The 22,703-nt window shown below is 43.3% G+C and overlaps 1 protein-coding gene and 1 long non-coding RNA gene across 4 annotated transcripts in view; one reads left to right on the forward strand and one right to left on the reverse strand.

Annotated features, from left to right (window-relative positions):
• ppp2r2bb (protein phosphatase 2, regulatory subunit B, beta b) overlaps positions 1 to 22,703 on the forward strand; it is a 71,305-nt gene that overhangs the window by 1,302 nt on the left and 47,300 nt on the right. The gene's annotated exons all lie outside the window — the stretch shown is intronic.
• Positions 11,073 to 22,083, reverse strand: LOC105011265. 2 transcript variants are annotated; one of them, XR_002196980.3, is made up of 3 exons: positions 21,899 to 22,083; positions 18,048 to 18,187; positions 11,073 to 11,172 (listed from the first exon to the last, which is right to left on the reverse strand). It is a non-coding gene; the product is annotated as an uncharacterized LOC105011265 (long non-coding RNA). The 2 variants fall into 2 exon arrangements; XR_828072.4 differs by lacking the exon at positions 11,073 to 11,172 and adding an exon at positions 11,496 to 11,952.

Genomic DNA, 22,703 nt, shown 5'->3' on the forward strand with positions numbered 1-22,703 from the left:
TGAACAGCAGATAGGTTTTTGTTTGTGATGATGAAATGGAAGGTCATGCAAACAGAGTGAAGTCATGACCCAATAGAAGCAGGAAGTGTGAAGTACGCAGACATCATCCCCTGAATTAGAAACAGTGGACACGGTAACGTGATTGGTTGGAACGTATAGGACCTTTGACCTTGGCATTAGATCTCCCCATGCACACCTCCCTGAGTGATATGCTGCAATACTGACTGGGGACAAGATGGAGGTACGATGGCGCTGAGAGGATCCAGGATTCATCGCGTTGCTGCTAACTGTTTAGCTTCCTCCACAGACAGTTCATCAGGTTCCGCACTATGTGAACTCACAACCCTGTGCTTCCCAACTCACGTTACTGCCCCCTTAACAACGTGCCGACCATTTGAGCTATTCAGAATGTACCAATTGGACAGCTTCATCAGCAAGATTTCATGCTGGCTGTGTAGTGACCTTACAGTACAATCTTAACTATGCGACACTTATCGGCCCTTTTCCACAAATGCATGTAAATAGGATAACATTGATAGGTTAGATTTATGGCTAAGAGTTGGGTTCAAGGTTATGGCTAGGGTAAATACGATTTTGAATGGGAAGAATGTGCGGTTGGATTTTGAATAGTACAATGTGGATGTGTGTGTGGATGAGATGTTATGTAAACTGACAACAAAGTGGGAACTGAGATCAGCCAGGTTAAGCAGGCATAATTCTGAATCTAACTGAATCCAATTTGTTAGTGTCCACTGCATCTTTAGCACCAGGGTTGAATTGCTTATTAAAGAGGTATCTGGGACTGTGAAATGTGTTGTGAATAGCTTATTAAAGAGGCATCTGGGACTGTGAAATGTGTTGTAAATAGCTTATTAAAGAGGCATCTGGGACTGTGAAATGTGTTGTAAATAGCTTATTAAAGAGGTATCTGGGACTGTGAAATGTGTTGTAAATAGCTTATTAAAGAGGTATCTGGGACTGTGAAATATGTTGTAAATAGCTTATTAAAGAGGTATCTGGGACTGTGAAATGTGTTGTAAATAGCTTATTAAAGAGGTATCTGGGACTGAAATGTGTTGTGAATAGCTTATTATTTTGTTAATAGTTTATTAACGGGGTACCTGGGTCTGTCAGATGTGTAGGACTGTAGGTCATTTACTCCTGACCATAGACCACCCTGTAGGACTGTAGGTCAATTACTCCTGACCATAAACCACCCTGTAGGACTGTAGGTCAATTACTCCTGACCATAAACCACCCTGTAGGACTGTAGGTAATTTACTCCTGACTGTAGACCACCCTGCTCCCTTTCATTAAACCATTCAATAAATCTGTCAGAATATATCACCCCCAGAGTCTCTTCAGAAGGCTGTAAAATGATTTTAGGTCTAAGGCTCAGAACGGAGCTTCTTGTTATTTCCACGGTCACATTGGGTGATAGCGTGAATGGGGCCTTCATCTCTCTGGGGGCTGATTTGATCACATTTAGCTTTTATGGAACCAGGTGGTGACATCAGTTGTGTAACTCTCTATTTCTTTAGAGAGGGGTGCAGCTGGGCCATTTTACCCTGGTTGGGAGGGAGCAGTGAAACCCCTTGAGAATGATTTGCTAAACACGCATGCACATACACACACATACACACATCTACACACGCACACACACACACACACATAAACACACATACACACGAACACACACACCCGTACATACTGTGTATACATTTACCGCCCCCCCACAGACACACACACATTCACAGCCTGTCTCCTAGGTCTCCATCAGCAGACAATGAGAAAAGGAGATCACTCCTGCTAAGCTCCAGTTTGCCACGTCACACTGTAGCTGGAGCCTGTGGGCTCGAGGGAGGGGAACATTCCTGGTGTGCCCATCACAGCATGTCTGGGGGTGATGGACACACGCAACCCTCTCGGGATGGTCATCAATAGGGCCTGAATTACTGCCACAGGGAGATCTGGGGAAGCTGGGCTCGAGAGATGCTTAGGCCTGGTACCTGAAGCTGAAACGTCTCCTTCTGCCTCTCGCTCCCGTTCTCTAACTCCTGTCCCTCTCGCCATCTCTCTCTGCCTCTCCCTCTCTGCCTCTTTGCCACTTTCTCTGACTCTACCCATCTGTCTTCCACTCTGCCTCTCCCTCTCTGCCTCTCTGCCTCTTTCTCTGACTCTACCCATCTGTCTTCCACTCTGCCTCACTTCCTCTGTCTCTCACCCTCTTTGTCTCTGCCTACCTTCTGTCCCTCTCTCTTCCTCTCTGTCTGCCTCCCGCTCTTCCTCTCTCTCTACGTCTCCCCTTCTTCCCCTCCCCCCTCCCTCCCTCCCTCCATCTCTCTCTGCCTCTTCTGACTCTTTTGACCTCTAACAGTCCCTATATTTTCAGGCGGCGTGTTTTTAGCCCACCCCACTCTTCATCCTCTGGCTGGAGGGTGATGATGATGTTTGCCACGTCTCTGCCTGCCCCCGGGCCCAGCAGCGCAGGCTTCCTGATCTCAGACAGACACCCGGGAACGGGGGTGAACACCACATAGGAGGGCTCTGCGTCAGACATTTGGGTTTTTTCCATTTGGGATTTGTCAGAGGGTGTCGGGCAAAGGGGAGGCTGGTGTTGGTTGTTGACAAGCCTACCGAGATGAACTGTGTGGGGGAGCACCTGGAGTGCCTCGGGGGGGGGGGGGGGGGGCTTCAAGCACCAGCGGGTTCTGATCAGAAATAGTGCACAACTAAGTGAGTAGTGTGCCATTTGGACCGCCGCTCAGGTGTTGACTTTGACATTGACATGGTGGTTCTGTGGGGGGAGGAAGCGAAGATGGATGTACATCATATGGATGGCCTCCTCCCTTTAGAGGAGAAATACAGCATCCAGGAGGGAGCTTACGCAGTCTGGACACTAGGACCATATAGTCAGGGCAGACAAGACTATAATGATAGAAAGTTACTCTGTTTCTATTGCATAAATATAGCATAAAACCATGTTGAGACACAGTTAAAGGTTGGGGGACCATGTTGAGACACAGTTAAAGGTTGGGGGACCATGTTGAGATACAGTTAAAGGTTGGGGGACCATGTTGAGATACAGTTAAAGGTTAGGGGACCATGTTGAGATACAGTTAAAGGTTGGGGGACCATGTTGAGATACAGTTAAAGGTTAGGGGACCATGTTGAGATACAGTTAAAGGTTGGGGGACCATGTTGAGATACAGTTAAAGGTTAGGGGACCATGTTGAGACACAGTTAAAGGTTAGGGGACCATGTTGAGATACAGTTAAAGGTTAGGGGACCATGTTGAGACACAGTTAAAGGTTAGGGGACCATGTTGAGATACAGTTAAAGGTTAGGGGACCATGTTGAGATACAGTTAAAGGTTGGGGGACCATGTTGAGATACAGTTAAAGGTTAGGGGACCATGTTGAGATACAGTTAAAGGTTAGGGGACCATGTTGAGACACAGTTAAAGGTTGGGGGACCATGTTGAGATACAGTTAAAGGTTGGGGGACCATGTTGAGACAAGGGTTAAAGGTTAGGGGAACATGTTGAGACACAGTTAAAGGTTGGGGGACCATGTTGAGACACAGTTAAAGGTTAGGGGAACATGTTGAGATACAGTTAAAGGTTAGGGGACCATGTTGAGACACAGTTAAAGGTTAGGGGACCATGTTGTCTAGATGTCCTGATTCCGAAGCTTTCGTTTGTAGATGTTTGTAGATGTTTGTTTGTAGATGATTGTAGATGTTTGTAGATGTTCGTAGATGTTCATAGATGTTTGTAGATGTTCGTAGATGTTGTCTGTCGGGTATATCATGTTTCCATGCTTGCATGTCCACCTGCTAAAGGACCACCGATAACATTGAAATGCTAGCTAAGTCTAGTGGGACTTGTCATTTTCAGTGCTCTGTTTTTCTGTGAATATTTCCTGGCAAATAAATGCTGTTAATGAATAAAACGAGTCTGTGAAGTGGAACGTGAAGAGATGTTGAAAGGAAGCTTGAGGAAGCAAAAACATGAAAAAGCATAAAAAAGAACCAGAGAAATGAAAAGAGAATAAAGAGACAACTGCCTCTTATCACGCCACACTGGAGGGATCCAGTACAGGAAGGGAGAGAGACAGTAAACTGCCTGTGGATACTGGCTGTTAAACCACACCATGATCGATTGCTTTGGAAGAAGGGAGGTTTGGCTTTAATGCTGCTTTATTTACCCTTTACTTTCTATCTCTGTTCCATCCATCCTAGCAGGCAGCCTGTCGGTGTCAGGCTCAAGCACTTGGCATTTTTAGGTTCCATTTCATCATGTCTGGCATCTCATTTCTTTTGGTACTTCCTGTAATACATTTTCCCCCAGAGATGTTGTTCTGGCGTGTTGAGTGACAGCACATACCTGTGTTTCAGTTCCAATGCATTCTGTTCCCCAGAGGATGAGCGTGGCGGCCATGTTGAGAGGTGGTTCCTCAGTATGATCACCTCAGTTCCCTCACACACAAGGCTGATCTGGGCTATGTTCAGTGAGAACTGCGGCACGCGACGAGCAACGTGCATACTCACTATTTTCTGTTTCACCCTCAGTCCCTTGACTCGGTAACCAAGAGTCACTTGGTTACCGATATCCAGGCATGTTTGGTTTCGGTGGAAGACGTGCTGGGCTCCTCGGCGACCGAATATCAATCACTTGTGTCATATGGGGGGAATACTCACCGCAAAGCTCGTACCAATTCAATCATGCGAGTGTCTGACCACTTCCCGTGCCAGCTGAGACTGTGGTAATAGCCAGCCCAGTGATGCGTCCAGTATGTGTACATACCGCTGTGTACAATATGTGGACTTGGCACTTTGGAAATGAGAACATGAGGGGCAGTAGAAAGGGGGGGGGGGGCGTCTGATCTCTGAGGAAACACAAGACATTAGGAGAAAGGTATGTCATTCTATTTGTTTCAATCAGTGTTTATTTGTGCGGGATGGATGGGCATTGTCAAACGCGGAGGCAATTCGATCTGCTCTTGATGACGAAGGGACGGAGGAACGGTCAGGAAGGAACGTGAGCTGTTGCCTGAAAAGCAGGGTTAGACACGGCCATGTGAAATGACTGTTTTTAATTTGAGCCCAGTAAAGCTCAGTAACACTGCGCTTACAAACATATGCATTGGCTGTTATTAATCAATGGATGCCTCGTTTTGTTTGTAACGGCTACATTTTATGTTTAATAGAACCACCACTTCCCCTTTCTCCCAGCGATATTTACAATCTCGCTGCAACTCACAACAGGCACATGAGAGTGAGAGATGGAGACATGTCCCGCCAAAGTGCTTTCTTTTTACACTGCTCGCCCAACCAGGAAGTAGGCGGAATCAGCACGTAGAAGTGCACGGTCGAGTCAGGGAAATCCCTGCCAATGTTGCTTATGGCACAATTAAGGCTCAAACCCAGTCTGTGGTGGATGCCTCAGCAGCATTTAAACGCATTACCTTGGACCGCTGTGCCACTCGGGAGCCACATGAAATGTGTTTTTATATCAAGTATGGCTGTGTGGAATTCACCCTTAGGAGGGGTAGTGGTGGACATGTTCGGATTAGCTCCTCCCACCCTGGTGGGAGGGGTAGTGGTGGACATGTTCGGATTAGCTCCTCCCACCCTGGTGGGAGGGGTAGTGGTGGACATGTTTGGATTAGCTCCTCCCACCTTGGTACTTTTGATCCGGTCTGGCCGTCTTGTGTGTTTCTACTTTGATGAAAGGGGAACGCAGGATCAAACTCTCTGTCGCTGGATCTCCTGGTGCTCAGCCTCACACAGACCAGCTGATGGATGGAAGCGTGTGCTCTGATCTTCTGAGAGAGGGAGAGGGAGAGAGAGAGAGAGAGAGAGAGAGAGAGGGAGAGAGAGAGGGAGAGAGAGGGAGAGAGAGAGGGTTGGGGAGAAATGATTCACAGAAATGCCATTTTCCTTGACATCTCTGCATTTCACTTCCCACCCACGGGGTGTTTTTGTTTGTTGGTTTGTTTATTTTGGGCCTGCTGGAATTCAAGGTGAAGATGTTTTATATCCTCAATGAAAGTAACAGAAGTGATTGGATTGCAGAGGCTAATGATGAGTTGTTGAGTTGTTTAGGCCAGGACTTTTTTTTGTCTTTATAACCTTAATCCCAACCCTAACCTCAGTACTGTGATGCCTTACCTTAACCGTAACCTAACCTAATCCCAACCCTAACCTCAGTACTGTGATGCCTTAATTTAACCGTAACCTAACCCTAATCTCAACCCTAACCTCAGTACTGTGATGCCTTACCTTAACCGTAACCTAACCTAATCCCAACCCTAACCTCAGTACTGTGATGCCTTAACTTAACCATAACCTAACCCTAATCTCAACCCTAACCTCAGTACTGTGATGCCTTACCTTAACCATAAACTAACCTAATCCCAACCCTAACCTCAGTACTGTGATGCCTTACCTTAACCGTAAACTAACCTAATCCTAACCCTTAACTCAGTATTGTGATGCCTTACCATAACCGTAACCGTAACCATAAAGGGTAAATGTTATTTGTAACGAGATGCTTTTCATTTTGAACAAAAAGACCAACATAAGTGAAATGTTAAGGAGCATTGTAAAAGTGAGTCAGTAACACAGAGGGGATATGTTGAAAGCGAACATAAATGCACTCATTTATGAAAACTGTGAATTTACAAAATAGTTCCATACAAACGTAAGTCCTGAGAGTTATGGTTGGAAAGTTTATGCTATCATATGCAGCACTGTCGAGTTTCAGGTACGATTTTAGCAAAGCCTTTGATTGATGCTAGGCAATGTGGGTGGATTGACATCCACAGCGTCACTGGACCTCCTGTCTCAGCCCCAAGGTTTTATGCTGCTATATTAATTAATGTGTCGGGGGGGTAGGGTCAGTTCTCCTTCTTCACTGTGAATCCTTGTAAATCTAAGGAATGCACTCTCAAAAATGTACTTGTCTCCTGCTCTGTTCAAAAAAATATATGTATTCTTAAAATGTTCACCCGGCGCAGCCAGTAGAGGACTGGTCACCCCTCCGAGCCTGGTTCCTCTCTAGGTTTCTTCCAAAATGTTGGTCCCTCTTGGAGTTTTTCCTAGCCACTGTGCTTCAACACTGTTGTTGCTCGCTCCTTGGGGTTTCAGGCTGGGAGTTTTGTAAAAGCACTTTGTGACAACTGCTGATGTAAAAAGGGCTTCATAAATAAATGTGATTGATTTAATAAATACTGTATGTAAGTCCCCCTGGACAAGAGTGTCAGTTTAGGAATAAAATGTAAAAATAATGGAGTGCTGGGTTGTGGACCCTTCATACAGTAGCTACACTACATAAAGGGGAGTGGAGGAGCCTCTCTTTCACTCAGAAGGGTCCTTTGGTCACAGATCTATGTTAGTCTGCTCTGCTCACAGATATGTCAGTCTACTTTGCTCACAGATCTATGTTTGTCTGCTTTGCTCACAGTTATGTTTGTCTGCTTTGCTCACAGACCTGTTAGTCTATTCCTTCACAAACCTGTTTTCTATATCGATTACAAGCTAGACCAGGGAGAAGCCCAGCAAAGGTGAGGTACTGTATGTCAGTATTGTTTGATAGATTTACAGATCTGGTTTATTAATTTGAACACAATGTTGCAAGAACGCCCTCCTGCAATACCGGAAATGTTAGAGCTGTATTGTATTTGAGGTATAAAAATTTAATTTCCACTTGTATGTTTGGATTTTCCCTTACAAAAAATTAACTACAAAAATATCAATGAATTATAACATAATAATGGCACTTTCCTGTTTCTGTGAGATTGTTTAGTTACTGTGGCAAATTGATTGAAAATCTAAATCCTACATCTGTAGCTCCTTGAACAATTCAGTCAGTGACGTGTCGATCTGCACACCTCTGTAAGCGTTAAACCAATTATTTACCTGTTCTAATAAAGGGCTTTCCATGTAGAACTTGTCTCTGTAAACATCTCCTTCCCCCATGTCCCCATGGAGCTGGGCACAGTGAACAAGTTCATGTCACTCCTGAAGTTATTGTCCCCATGGAGCTGGGCACAGTGAACAAGTTCATGTCACTCCTGAAGTTATTGTCCCCATGGAGCTGGGCACAGTGAACCAATCAATCAATCAACATTTATTTATAAAGCCCTTTTTACAACAGCAGTTGTCACAAAGTGCTTTACAGAGACACCCGGCCTTAAACCCCAAGGAGCAAACAGCAGTAGTGTTGAATTTCAGTGGCTAGGAAAAACTCCCTAAGAAGGTCGAATTTTAGGAAGAAACCTAGAGAGGACCCAGGCTCAGAGGGGTGACCAGTCCTCTTCTGGCTGTGCCGGGTGAGATATTAAGAGTCCAATTGGAATAATAAATAAATTTCTCTGGGCTAAATCCAGAGTATATTTGATTTTAGACTAGGTCAGAAGTATGACCAGGTGGACAAGGACAGGAACAGCAACGGTCCCCCCAAACCAGGTAATCCGCTCCAGGTAATCCGCAAGTTCATGTCACTCCTGAAGTTATTTTATTACCTGCAAGAGGCACAGTAGAGGCACAGTAGCCCCCTGCCTCAGCTCACAACATAGGGGGAGGAGAGGAATGGAGGAGGGGGAGATGGGATGAGATCGTCTGAGAGGGGAGAGGAGGGGGAAAAAGAGGAGGAACACGGCGAGGTAGAGAGGAGAGAGCCGTCCCATGGGGGCGGAAACAGAACTGTATTCCTAAATTACTTCCTGGAATTCTTATCAAACCTTGTAGTCATGGCAGTTAATATTAAACATTTTGTCAGTTTCAATATTCACATGGAAAAGTCCAAGTGCCCTCTTCAAAAGGCATTTTTGACTCTTTTGGCTTTTTGGGTTTTGTCCAACATGTCTCGGGACCAACATATTGCCACAATCACACCATAGACTTAGTCTTGTCCCGTGGAATAGATATTATAAGGATCCTGGAGTATCAGACCACCATCTTATTACGTTTAACGTGACAACAACTAACCCTCTAGCACCCCAAACAAGGACGTTTAAAAGCCATTGTATGAATTCACAACCCAAAGAGTTTTGGATACTCTTTCAGACTACCTCCACCAAAAGGATGACAGAGTAAATAAATCAGTTAACGATCTAATCAAAGATCTTAACTTCACCATGCATAATACCTTACTGCTGCACGACTAAAAAGGAAAGAAATTGGCCAAAATAAATTGGCTCCCAGGTACACAGACAACACTAGAGCACTGATGCAAGCCTCCAGAAAATTAGAATGGAATTGGCCCTCCACTGGCCCTCATTCCAACTAAACTGCTTGAGGAGCTACTTCCTTTGCTTGGTCCGCATGAGTTGAATATAATAAATTGCTCCATATTCTCCGGGTGAGTTACCTAAATCAATACAGTTGGCCTCTTCTAAAAAGATAAAATCTCAATCCAGATAAATGAAACAGTTATTGGCCAATATTGAACCAACCGTTCGTCTTAGTTTTTTTTTGTGGAAAAAGTTGTTTCCTAGCAACCGAAGGCCTTCCTGAAAGACAGATAATATTATTTCTGAAACGCTGCAGTCGGGTTTCAGACCCAATCGTAGGACTGAGACTTCTCGCGTGACATCAGACAAAGGTTCTGCATCCGTCCTGTTGCTTCTTGACCTTACGGCTTTCATCAACACCATTGACCACTCCCTTTTTTGGGGAGAGATTGGAAACCTGTGTCGGGCTACGTGGAAAAGTTCTTGCCTGGTTTAGATCATATTCCTCAGAAAGAAATCAGTTTATATGTGTGGAGGGACTGTCCTCTGACAAATCAAAGCTACGTTTTGGTGTTCCCCAAGGGTCGGTTTTAGGACTTCTATTGTTTTCAACCCTAGTAGAAGTTGTTCCTTGCCACTGTGCATCAACTCATGTTCATGCTTGCTCTTTCAAGTTTCAGGCTGGGTATCTGTAAAAGCACTTTGTGGCTACTGCCGTTGTAAAAATACACTGCTCTGTAAAATACATTTGATTGATTTAACTGGATAATGTTGTGTTAACGACACTTGTGTAAAACCCCACTTTGTCCCAGAATCCCATCCAGCTTGCTGTTTAGTACGCATGGCCAATAAATCATTTAGTAGTGTGCAAATATATGCCTAGATATCGGGTTACATCTGTTTAACCCGTGACCCCTAGCTGGCCAAGAGAAAGGAAAGTGGTCAGTGGCACGAACCCTTCTGCGCCTCTCTTCCTACTGACCTGCGCTGCGTGACTCACATTGTGGCTTGGTTGTACAACATGAAGTGATGATGGGGCAGGGCTCCAAGCTGGAGGGAGGCAAGCCGAGCAGAGTCAGCCAGGGGCTAGTGACATAGCAAACGAACAGAACACACTCACAGGGACCACACAGATACACACACACACACACACACACACACACACACACACACAAGAAAGCTCTAATCTACCATAATTATCAATAGAAAATAGATATGATCATAGTCTCTAGCCCCATCGTTGCCAGGAGAATGAGTATGTAGAGAAACGGATCAAGAGACTGGGATCTGATGCAGAATTATGTCCCTGTTTCACATCAGAAAGCTAAGCATTTTCCTTTTGGGCTTCGATGTTATCCTAATTCCTCACTCAGGCAGTGTTCGTACCAGAGTCATTTAGTGCGCTAGTTTTGTGAATGCTGAAAAGCAAATGGCTAATTGAGTCACAGCTGCTGAACCCAATATCAGACTGAGATGCTGAACAGTCTTGAAAATTCAATCTTTTCTATTTTACAGATTCTTTCCTTTCCTGACACAGATTTATCTTGGGATTAGCACTGCATGGCAGAGGAACAATTGTTAAGCCTGTGAATAGCCCCTGGTCCTTTGATCCAATTCCAAGAAATAAAGATATCTGCTTGTATTGCAGTTTTTGCATGGTAGACCTAATTTTTATATTAATTTTGGACAAATGTCCATTTCAGATCTATTTGACTGGCTAGTTGCTCCAAATAAAATTGAAGGAACAAAAAGGTTTTCAGGACGCTGTTTGAAAATGTAGATAATTTATTTGCAAACCTAAAAGTTGTGCATTTGAAGTTAACATACTAGGTATTCAGCCGTGGTACATATACTTTCAGTCTTCTTCCCCTGAATGTCATGTTCTGCTCCTGTCATCTCTGGCTTCTTTACACAGGCTGCCTCGCTACACAAACTGAAATAAAGAAACATCAGAAAGTGGCATCTACACTGAACTAGCCTCGAGAACCAAGACTTTTGGTGGTATACACTACCTGACTACATGAGACTAGTTGTTTGTGGATTTGGAAATGAGTTCCATGGGCAAACCAGCAGTTATTTTGAGTGATACACATTCATGATGTTAATAGTGGATATAGCCAAGTGTTTCGCATTGACATGCATTTTATAGACCTCAAAGACACAGAAAGCTTATATAGTTTGTGGGGACATTCTGAAGCACTGGTTTTGGTGTGTACATTGCCTTGTGCACGAAACTACACTGCCATATAAATCTCAGAAATGCAACTTTGACCTAAATAATTGTCTAGATTATGCTTATATACTAAAAGCAAACATTTGAGAAAATTAGACCTAAAATGCTAAATACTCGAAATGTCCCTTTCAAATCCTTGCTGCTAACACAGGACTTTTACTGACTCTTTGTGACAGTCACTTGAGATTGTCAGAACACGATTACTCAGACGAGCAATCAGATGACTGAGGAGGAGTTCCGGTGAGACCTTCGGGCCGCCACGCTCTGTTTCCCACCCGAGCCTTCCGGTAAAGAGCTGTCTGTCATGACTATCCCATGAGCCTTTGCTCCGCTCCACAAGACCCAGGCTGGCTGTGTTGTCGTAGCGACGCCGACAAAGGAGCCCAGTATTGATTCCGAGTTGTTTCCTCTCACCGCGGCCCTTGCCTGTGAAACCGTTCTGCCTTTCTTCAGTCTCCTTAACAGCGGGGACCCTCTGTCCTGTCAATGTAATGTCGGCCAACAAGGCGACAGGGAGAGGAGAATGCAAGGTTATTGCGGCGCTACAAGGACTATGTTTTTATGTACGCTTCGATTGGTTTTATTCAGAATGAGACACATGGTGTAAACATACTCCGTTTAGCATTGATTAACAGAGTCGTGATATATTTCTTTACCGATCTGTTTGATACACACTTGAAGGGTCTTGTCTCACGTAATTTACCAGTGGAGCAATCACATTTATTTTATAAAGCCCTTTTTACATAAGCAGTTGTCACAAAGACACGGCCTGAAATTCCCAAAAAGCAAGCAACAACAGACTTGATGCACAGTGGCTAAGAAAATCAACCTAGTAGGGTCAAAACTTAGGAAGAAACCAAATCTTTGGGTTGCCCGAGAATTTATATTACGGATTTTCAAATGTCCTTGTTTGAGGTGCTAGAGGGTTAGTTGTGATAGTAAAGTAATAAGATGGTGGTCCAATATTTCTGGGTTGTGAGGAAAAACAGTAAGATTCACAATATCCATTCCATGGGATAAAACCAAGTCTAAGGTATGATTGTGGTAGTGCGTGGGCCTTGAGACATGTTGGACAAAACCCACTGAGTCAGTTATGGCTTCAAAGGCCTTTCGAAGAGGGTCATTGCACTTTTCCGTGTGAATATTGAAATCGCCTTAAATGTGAATATGGCGCCATAAAATTGAATATTTTCCATGACTACAAGGTTAAATAAGAATTCTGGGAACTCGTTGAGGAACATTGTGTACATTCCAGGGGGCCTGTAAATAGCAGTTATGAAAAATGATTGAGTAGCCTTCATAGCTTTTATGACTAAAACATCAGAAGACAGAAACCCAGTCATTTGTTTCAGTGTAAATTGATATTTGGTGTCATAAATATTAGCAACACTTCCCCTTTGATGCATGGGTGATGTGATCATAGTGTAGCCTGGAAGTGAGGCCTCATTTAGGCCAGCAAATTCATCAGGCTTTAGCCAGGTTTCACACTGGCCAATTATATCCAGTTTATGATCAGTGATTAATTATTTTTCATGCAACTGCCTTTGAAGCAAGGGATCTAAGATTAAGGAGTGCCATTTTAAGACAGGTAAGATTGCTGTGGTGAACACCACCTTGTTTTACTCTACTCAGCCTAGATCAAGTCAAGTCTCCATAGGGAAAACTATGCTAACTACTGTGGCTATGCTATCGACAGACTCCACTATACTAGCATGCTGGCTAACAGCCTGCAGCCTGACCTGCACCCTATCTCATGGTGAGGCTGTAGGAGTGAGAATCCTGTCAATGTTCCTCAATAAAAGAAGAGCACCACTCCCGCTAGGATGGACTATGTTGCTCTGCAGCAGGTCAAGCTTGGCCCCATTTCTATGTGATTCCCAAAAGAGACAGTTGTCTACAAACTCCTGTGACAGGCAGGACTCAAGACTTACTTACTAAGGTAACCCTTGACTCATACGTCTGAAGCCCGGCCTCTAACTTTGCTATCTTACCAGAGGGGTGACTGTTCTCCATAATGTTAATATTACATAAAACTACCATGAGCAGGCATAATGATACTTAGCTTTGGCTGGTCAGGGGTGAGTTGCTCTATTTATTATGTCCACATAGAGTCCCGGGGTGGATACGTTTAATACAAAAATGAAGAATTTAACCAAGTTAGTTTATAAACAGTAAAGTAAAAAATATTTGGCAGGTGGCCAAGTAGATAAAAGCAAGCAGCACATGGCAAGTAAACAGGAAGCAAACAGGAGTATTTACTTGTTGTTCTGGTTGTTGCTGTGTTCTCTGATGTTACCATTTGTTCTGTGAACTGCTCCAGCCCTGTGTGTCGCCTCGGTAACCCCATCCTCTCGCTCCATCCTTTTTGCCTCCCCTGCCTGGTGTCAGCGCTCTGACTCAGGCCACGGTCTACCACCCAGCTGTGTAACATGAGGCCAGCTGCCTAAACGTGTCTGTTTTCTTCCAGCAGGACAGTGGCTGATGCCTGAAAGACTAGGCGTCACATAGTGCTGAACATGCAGTGCCTGTGACACTGAAAACAGTCCTGTATGTTACATTCAGCAAAAGTGAACATAAACGTTCCCTTCATTTTAGTCTAGCTGTCGTTGGTTACCCAGCCTTCTAGCTAACGTTAGCAACAGCTATTTGAGTTCATAACATACCGCACCGGGTGAATTGTAATTTGTTGCATATCAAACGAAACAGATGGACAGCCTGTGGTTAATACTTACCAAACGAAACGTAACAAATGCTAATTTCCATGTCCTGTATTACATTTAATACTGTTATATCTGAGTCCAGCCTTTCCTCATTCAGCTTTCCATTGTCTTCTTCTTCTACTGCTGCATCTTCATACCCGTAGCTTGAGTCACTCATCCATACCCACAGCCTATAGCTTGAGTCACTCATCCATACCCACAGTCTGCAGCATGGGTCATTCATCCATACCCACAGCCTGTAGCTTGAGTCACTCATCCATACCCACATCCTGTAGCTTGAGTCACTCATCCATACTCACAGCCTGTAGCCTGGGTCATTCATCCATACCCACAGCCTGTAGCCTGGGTCATTCATCCATACCGACAGCTTGTAGCCTGGGTCATTCATCCATACCGACAGCTTGTAGCCTGGGTCATTCTTCCATATCATTCATCCATACCCATAGCCTGTAGCCTGGGTCATTCATCCATACTCACAGCATGTAATTAGAGTCACTCATCCATAACCACAGCCTGTAGCTTGGGTCAATTATCTATACCCACAGCCTGGGACACTCATCCGTTCATGCAGCCTATAACTTGGGTCACACATCTGTAACTTGGATGAGTGACCCAAGCTAGTTAGCCTGGTCTGTAACTTGGGCCCCTCATCCACTCCCACAGCCTGTAGCATGGATCACCCATCCAGACCCACAGCCTGTAATCCGTCTCACTCATCCATAACCACAACCTGTGACACTAATCCATACCTTCAGCACGGGCCACTCATCCACACCAAAGAGGCATTTACTACCTCAGTAGGTGGCGCGCGCCCACCGTGTTCCTGTCAGAGCAGGGCTGTGGTGGTCCGCGGTGGATCGTTAACCACAGAGATCACCAGAGGGGTTAGAACCCAGCTGAGCGTGTGTGACAGAGAGGGGGCCCGACACGGCCGGGGAATTGTATGCTGATCTTACTGAGCGTTGTCGTGACGATGTGAATGAATGAGTGGCAGAGAGATTCAGCTGAGAAGTGTTGTGTAATGGTGGTGTTAGAGACCGGACTGACTGGGAATGCTCGTTATGTGAATCGCTCATCGCCTGGTTTCCGGACATTTGATCTTGACGTGTGCGTCTTCTGCTCTTCCGTGCTTTCCTCCAATCTCCGTTTCCAGTGGGCAGTTTTTCTCTCCCTTCGTCACAGGGCTGGGTTCAAATCCATCGCCCCTCCACAGTGAATACAGGAAGCGGTGTGGTCTGTGCTAAGAAAAGCGTCCCAGCCGTACAGCCTCCACTGTTTCACTCCTAACACAGCACTTTGGCCTAACTGATCTGTATCTGGGCGCTCGGTGAGAGATGGTTGTTCCGTCTCGTTCTCTCCATACTATTTTTGTCTTTCTTCCCTTGTCTCTTTCTTTTTCTCTCTCTGAGACAACAGCCATGTCTGCCTGACGGCCACCATCTCAGATGACAGAGTTGCCGGGGGAGAAACAAAAGCCCACCGGGCCAGCTGTTCATTGGACCCCCCCCCCCCCCCCCCCCCCCCCCCCCATTCTCTGCCCCCCAACCCCCTGTTACCGATTCTACCTCGACTGCTGTGAGAATACCAATTATGGCAACGGTCTCAAAAAAACACGAAGAAAAACAATGCCAGCCGGACTGTGTCCGTGTGGCACCTTGATTTAAAACCACCACCATTTTCATGTTCGGAAAATTCAAACCGGCTTTGCTGAGTTTTTTTTTTGATTTTCGTCTGAACGTTCTGAACAAATTGGCTGATTCATCCCTGGTTCTGCCAGGCTGAGATGGATAGGAGAGCGAAAATTGCCTTGCCGCCTGTTTTAATATCTACCAGCATCTGCTGGATGGAAAAAAAGTGAAGCAGAAGATTACTTTGGGTTGGTCAGCTCAAAATACCATGATACAAAACCATTCAAATTGGATTCAAATGTCTCACTTCCTCTGGGTTATTTGAAGTAATTTGGTTTGGATTTGTAATTTTGCTTGACTGTATTGATGCGTGTGTGTGTGTGTGTGTGTGTTCAAGCATGAGGGGGAGTTACACTGTCGCCAAGTTCTGCTTTTCTAAATGTTCTGCAATATCAGCTGAAAGAATAAAGGTTCAATGTGAAACCCATTGCAAATGTCATTTTATCTGAATGTGGCCCTTTTATGTACCCTTTGTAAAGTGAAATGAAAACGCTTTCACATTTTTCATACATTTCTTGATACTCCATATTCCTTAGAACCTTTTAAAAGGATTAGATTAACTTTGATATTGCAACTAGAAGGTATTGGATAATATTTATTGGAGAATCTCTGAGATATATAAATGCCTACCACTGATATTTAATTTATAATTTAGCTACTGTTCTTAACAAGAGTCATCACATATTTTGACAATAATCAATTCCAGCAGCCAACTGCCATTAATTTCATTTAAAAGGAATTGCACTGAATTTGTGGATATTCTTTCCTTTTTTTGCAGACATTTTTCCCCATATTATTACGGGAGGCAACTATAAAATTTATATTTTACTACATTTGGAGGTGTATTGTTTTCTATTAAGCTATGACTAATATTCCCTAGCACTTTGTTCCTCTGTTTTAAAATGGTTGTTTCAATGATGAGTGAAGTTAGGTAAATGTTTCGATATGAAAAGAATAAACAACATCCTATGTTTTTTTATCACAATAAGATCAACCTAATATACGAACAGTCTAACTGGTCACAACATCCCTTGATCTTATTGAATATAGACTCCCATACAATGGCCAAACGAGGGTTCATTATCAGTCTTCTAGCAGCAGGATATTATGCTAGCAGCGCTAACAGAGAATTCCTTTTTCAAATTAAAAGCCATCATTGAAATATATAAGGCAATATATTTTGCATCTATTCTGTACATTTTATGTTTAATGTCTGTTCCATTATTGTTCATTTCTGTTCTTCTCTACAGACTATATTGTTACCTATATTGCCTTAGAAATTTCAATGATGGCTTTTATTGTGATGAAGAATATCTGAGTGCTGCCAGCCTAATATCCTGCTGGTAAAATAACACTAATGAAGCCTTGTTTGGCCATCACTAACATTAACTAACCGTCCAGACTATATCATGTAGATCATCTATTAATCTAATTTAAACTTCTAAAGTTTGTTTGTTTATTGACTAATAAAGTTGTCTGTGAGTAGAGCTAATAACTGGTTGAAGGGGAACAATGTTTCTGGGTTCCCTGTGTAATAGTTCTGGCTGTCCACTAGATGGTGCTGTAAGGTAAGACTTAGCTCCAGAATGTTCCTTACAGCAGCTGTTTTTCAACAACATGGCAGGTTAAAGAATAGGCAGTGATTATTGCTTGAAATCCCCTACGGGCCCTCAACCTGAATGAGATGCTTCCGGTGTGTGTGTTTTGTGTTTGGTCATGCATGTGTATTGCATTGCTAATGTACTGCTATTGAAGAACCTCACTGAAGGACTGACAACTAGCCAGGCACAGAATGGCTTCCGTTTGGTTGTAGTGAATGAGAATGAAAGGCTGTTCATGCTGTGAAATGAGCTGAGGGATTTAGACCCCCATCCAACTGGCAGATCGGAGCGCCCGGTTAAGCTCAAGGCTTTGAGTGCAATTTAAACCTGACATTTAAGGGCACTCAGGTCAGTCATGTGGAGTTGAGCTTTATAAAGGTCCCTGCCTACAATTCTAATAAAGAAATATCCTTGTTTGTTTGCTCACCTGTGAGCATGTTGTATTACACTAGGCTGAATGTTATTGAAAATGCTTGGGAACTCGTGAAGCATTTCCTCGTGACTGTGGAGTAGACCACCATAGTGTGTATGTCGGGGGCTCGCGGGTGTCCTCGTGTTGCACTTACAGTTGTCATGGTGACGGGATGATCACAAGGCCACAGGCCAAGAGTCAGCGTGGGACGGGAAACCCCCAGCCACGATCCCGTCTGCCTGATTCCCAGAATGCCCTTTGCTCTTGTCGGGGGAAAACGTCTGGCTCTTTCTCCTGTCGACAGCAGCGGGGAGAAAACAACAGGTCTCCGTTTAGAGAGTGTCCCCTGCCGTACGTGAACCATATGGTTCTGCTGTTAAGCCCCCACTGCAGAGAGATTAACTGGACCCGCAGGTAGGCAGAACCACAGCCAGGCAGACAAGAAGACAGAAGGAGCAGACGGGAAGAGACTGTCTATCTCGCTCTGTGTCTCTACTCTGTCTGTATCTATCTTTCTCTGTATCTCTTTATATCATTCTCTGTATATCTCCCTCCCTCCCTCCCTCTATCCACCCAAAAGGGGTAACAACCGCTACAAGAAGATTTCGATTTTGAATTCCTTAAAAAAGAAAATTTACAATCACATTTCCAAAAACGCTTGGACACTGCGTTAAATGGAAATAAAAATGGAATGCAACAATTTGCAAATCATTTAAACCCTATATTCAATAGATGATGGGTACAAAGACAACATATCCGTTTTTGAAACCAAGAAATGTTTTTGTTTCTTGAAAAATAAATGGCCATTTTGAATTTGATGCCAGCAACACGTTTCAGAAAAGCTGGGACAGAGGCAACAAAAAATTGGAAATGTTGTGTAGTGGTGGAATATCACACAACTAAATTGTCAACAGGTCAGTAACACAATTGGGTATAAAAAGAGCATAAATGAGAGGATGAGTCTTTCAGAAATAAAGATGGGGAGGGGTTCGCCACTCTGTAAAAGACTTCGGCATATAGCGCAACAATTTTAAGAATGTTTCTCAACATAAAATTGCAAAGAGTTTGGGGATCTCATCATCTATTGTACATTATATCATTAAAAAATTCAGAAAATCCAGAGAAATCTGTTTTCCCAAAGGACAAGGGCGATAACCAATATTGGATGGCCGTGATCTTCGGGCCCTCAGGCGACACAGCATTAAAAACAGACACTGTAGAGGACATCACTGCATGGGCTCAGGAGCACTTCCGAAAACCATTGTCTGTGAACACAGGACGTTGCTGTATCCACAAATGCAAGTTAAAACTCTACCATGCAAAGATGAAACGGTATATAAACACGATCCAGAACTGCTGCCACCTTCTCTGGGCCCAAGCTCATTTAAGATGGACTGAGGCGAAGTGGAAAACTCCTGTGGTCTGACTAATCAAAATTGAAATTAGTTGGGAATCATGGACACCACGTCCTCCGGGCTAAAGAGGAGAGGGACCATCTGGCTTGTTATCGGCGCACAGCTCAAATGCCAGCATCTGTGATGGTATGGGGGTGCATTAGTGCACAAGGCATGGGTGACTTGCACATCTGTGAAGGCACCATTAATGGTGAACAATATATACAGGTTTTGGAGCAACATATGCTTCCATCCAGACGTCTTTTTCAGGGAAGGCCTTGATTATTTCAGCAAGACAATGCCAAACCCCATTCTGCACGTATTCCAACAGCATGGCTCTGTAGTAAAAGAGTCCGGGGGCTAAACTGGTCTGCCTGCTGTCCAGACCTGTCACCGTTTGAAAAACAACAAAGGGGACCCGAACTGTTGAGCAGCTGAAATCCTATATCACGCAAGAATGGGAATACATTTCACTTTGAATACATTTCACTTTCTCTCCGGGAGGAGACCCCGGGGAAGACCTAGGACACGCTGGAGGGAGGGAGCTGGAGGAAGTGTCTGGGGAGAGGGAAGTCTGGGCATCTCTGCCCCCGCGACCTGGCCCCGGATGAAGCGGAAGATGATGTATGTATGTATATATGTATGTACATTTCACTTTCAAAACTACAGCAATTGGTCTCCTCAGTTCACAAACGCTTACCGAGTGTTGTTTAAGAAGAGGTGATGCAATACAGTGGTAAACATTTGAAAAGTGTTGCTGGCATCAAATTCAAAATGGTCATGTATTTTTCCAAAAACAATAAAATGTCTCAGTGTGAACATTTGTTGTCTTTCTACTATTTTCAATTAAATGTAGGGTTTAAATGATTTGCACATCATTGCATTCTGATGAGATGCATTCTGTTTGACTTTTCAACTGTTTTTGGAAATGGGATTGTATAAAAAACTTGTGCTCAACATTGTATACAGTAATATAAGTTGCTCTGGATAAGAGTGTCTGCTAAATGACTACAAGGGTGTTTCTCTTTTAAGACTGTGCTTCTCTTCTAACTACGATTATGTTGCCCTTACAACTACGAGATGATTGGCATTTTAAGTGAGTGTGTAGCGCTTTGAAGTACATTCCCTATATAACTACTAGTGTGTTGTCGGATGTGCTTTCTGTGAGTTGTGGGTCACGCATCAGCCCGAATTATTCTATTTCAAAAAGAAATGAGCTACTGAATTCTCCGTTTTTTTGCAAATGTTGGAATGGAAATTGTGGAAAGACTAAAATGGATTGTAGCCCATCTTTCCCTGATTAATATATTTTCATAGTCATGGCACCTGTTTGGTTGGAGCCATTTCATTTTTAAAAATTTTAACAAATTTTGAATTGTTGATTTAAAAAAAAAAATTAAGCTGTGGATTGTAGTCTATCTTTTTGTAGGAACTATTGGTGATTGAAGTCAGATATTGCCCCAAAAACATTTAATAATTTTGAAAAAACAAAAACTGTGGATTATAGTCCATTCTTTCCCGATTCAAAATCCATAATTTTCATAGTCATGATGCAATGTTTGACTTCTTAGTTATTGACAAGAGAAAACTAATATCCAATATAAAACTAACTTTACTTCGCTCACTACCACTGCCAGGTGTGTTATGTCTGGCTAGGATTTTCGATGGAGCCTTGGACAGTATAGGAATATTTAATGTATTTTCATGACAGGCTGAATTAGATGTCAAACAGTATACATTCGCCGCCACAGTATTCCATCAGTAGAGGTCCTGTATATCCCACATCCCGTGGGACAGCTGAAGCGCTGCAGGTTTTCATTCAGAGATAGAGTGCAGTGTATTATATCAAGTCCTTCTGGCTTATTTATAGACAATGTCTCTGGCAGTATCTGGTCTTCCGCCTGTCTTTGCTGCATACCATTAGGGTTTACTTCCCAAATAAGGTGCATTTAGTTGTAGAATTATCAAAAAGCTGTTGAAACTAAGAGTAAAATGGTTTTGTTTCATCTGCTAGTGGCCTCCATGTGTTTCTTTTCTTTTTCGTGTATCGAATCAGATTAGGATGAACCTGTTTTTTTTTGTAATCGAGATGAATTGCCTAAATGAACGTCAATAGCTGACTATGTACTACAAGCCATCGTGAATGTGACTGGAAGGAGACAGGCTAACAGGTTTAATGGGGCGTTGAGGTGACAACCAGCATGGTCACGGTTAACGTCCCTATGCAGATTCTTCAATCATGACTTTGTGTCTAATAAATCACTTTCAGTGATGGTTTTATACTTGACAGTTTATTTAAATTAGAAGTTATTTTTATAAAAAAAATTTTTTTTTAAGTCTTTAGGCCCTCATTTAGCACAGTTGGTGCAGGCAAAAGGTAAGACATTTTAAAAATCTTTATGTACACTAACCCAATTGGCTGATAGGATGGTCAGTCGTAATTAAATCAAAATTGTGATATTCATGCGTTTTACCATCCCTCCCGAACAGGCGTCCAGACGTTTTTTCCAAACATCTCTTACACAAAAATGGAAATATCGTAATTCTCACTATTTCAGAGGGCTATTTTAATGTTAAATTATGGAAATGTCATTAAGAAAAATTAACTCACGTTTTGGATCGCCCTGTTAACGTCTGTCCACGGTTCTGAAACGCATGTCATCTTAATTTGCGAACATATTTAACCCAACAATGCATGTTAGTCATGGACATGATATAGGCCTTCCATTTTTTTTAAACTGCCTTGCATTTCTCCTTCTTGCACACAACATGACGTGTACCCTTTCCTTTTGAATTAATTAATACATTTGAGTCATAAACCTTTCAGTTCGAGGGCGGGTTTGCCCAGGATTTGGCTATTGATTACTCCGCTTGCACTGGATTAGATATCAGGAGAACAAAGGCCAGGGTAGGAAAGCATAATTAGTGTAGATATGGGCTGATCAGGCTGTGGCAGACGTGACTTCAGTCGGCGAGTCAAACGTATTGATGATTAATGTCACGTGTGGCAAGAAGCACGCCACGCAGTGAGTGATAGCGGAGATTTAAGAGCACGTGGGGACCGTGGGACAGTCACTCCGTCATCATCTGACCTGTCACACGAACACCGTACGGAAATAGGCTGCTTCAGGGAAAAGCCAAATTCTTTGAGCAATATATTTGAAATGCAGTCTGGTATTAGGACATGGCGTGGTCATAAATAATGTCGGAATAATTTTACATGTTACCCTCCTAAGTAGATTTAATGACCAAGATGTATTATTGTTCTCCTTGGTACTGAGACACAGCTATATTAAACCAGTAGGCCACCTTGTTTTGTTACATTATATTATGTTTATTTAGATGACCGGGTGTATTAAAATTAAGTGTAAAGAGCTAGACTCCTTTTTATGTGTTAATAGTGTAGCTTTATATTG

This window comes from Esox lucius, chromosome 7 (assembly GCF_011004845.1).
Source record: "Esox lucius isolate fEsoLuc1 chromosome 7, fEsoLuc1.pri, whole genome shotgun sequence".
In the NCBI taxonomy this organism is placed as follows: domain Eukaryota; kingdom Metazoa; phylum Chordata; class Actinopteri; order Esociformes; family Esocidae; genus Esox; species Esox lucius.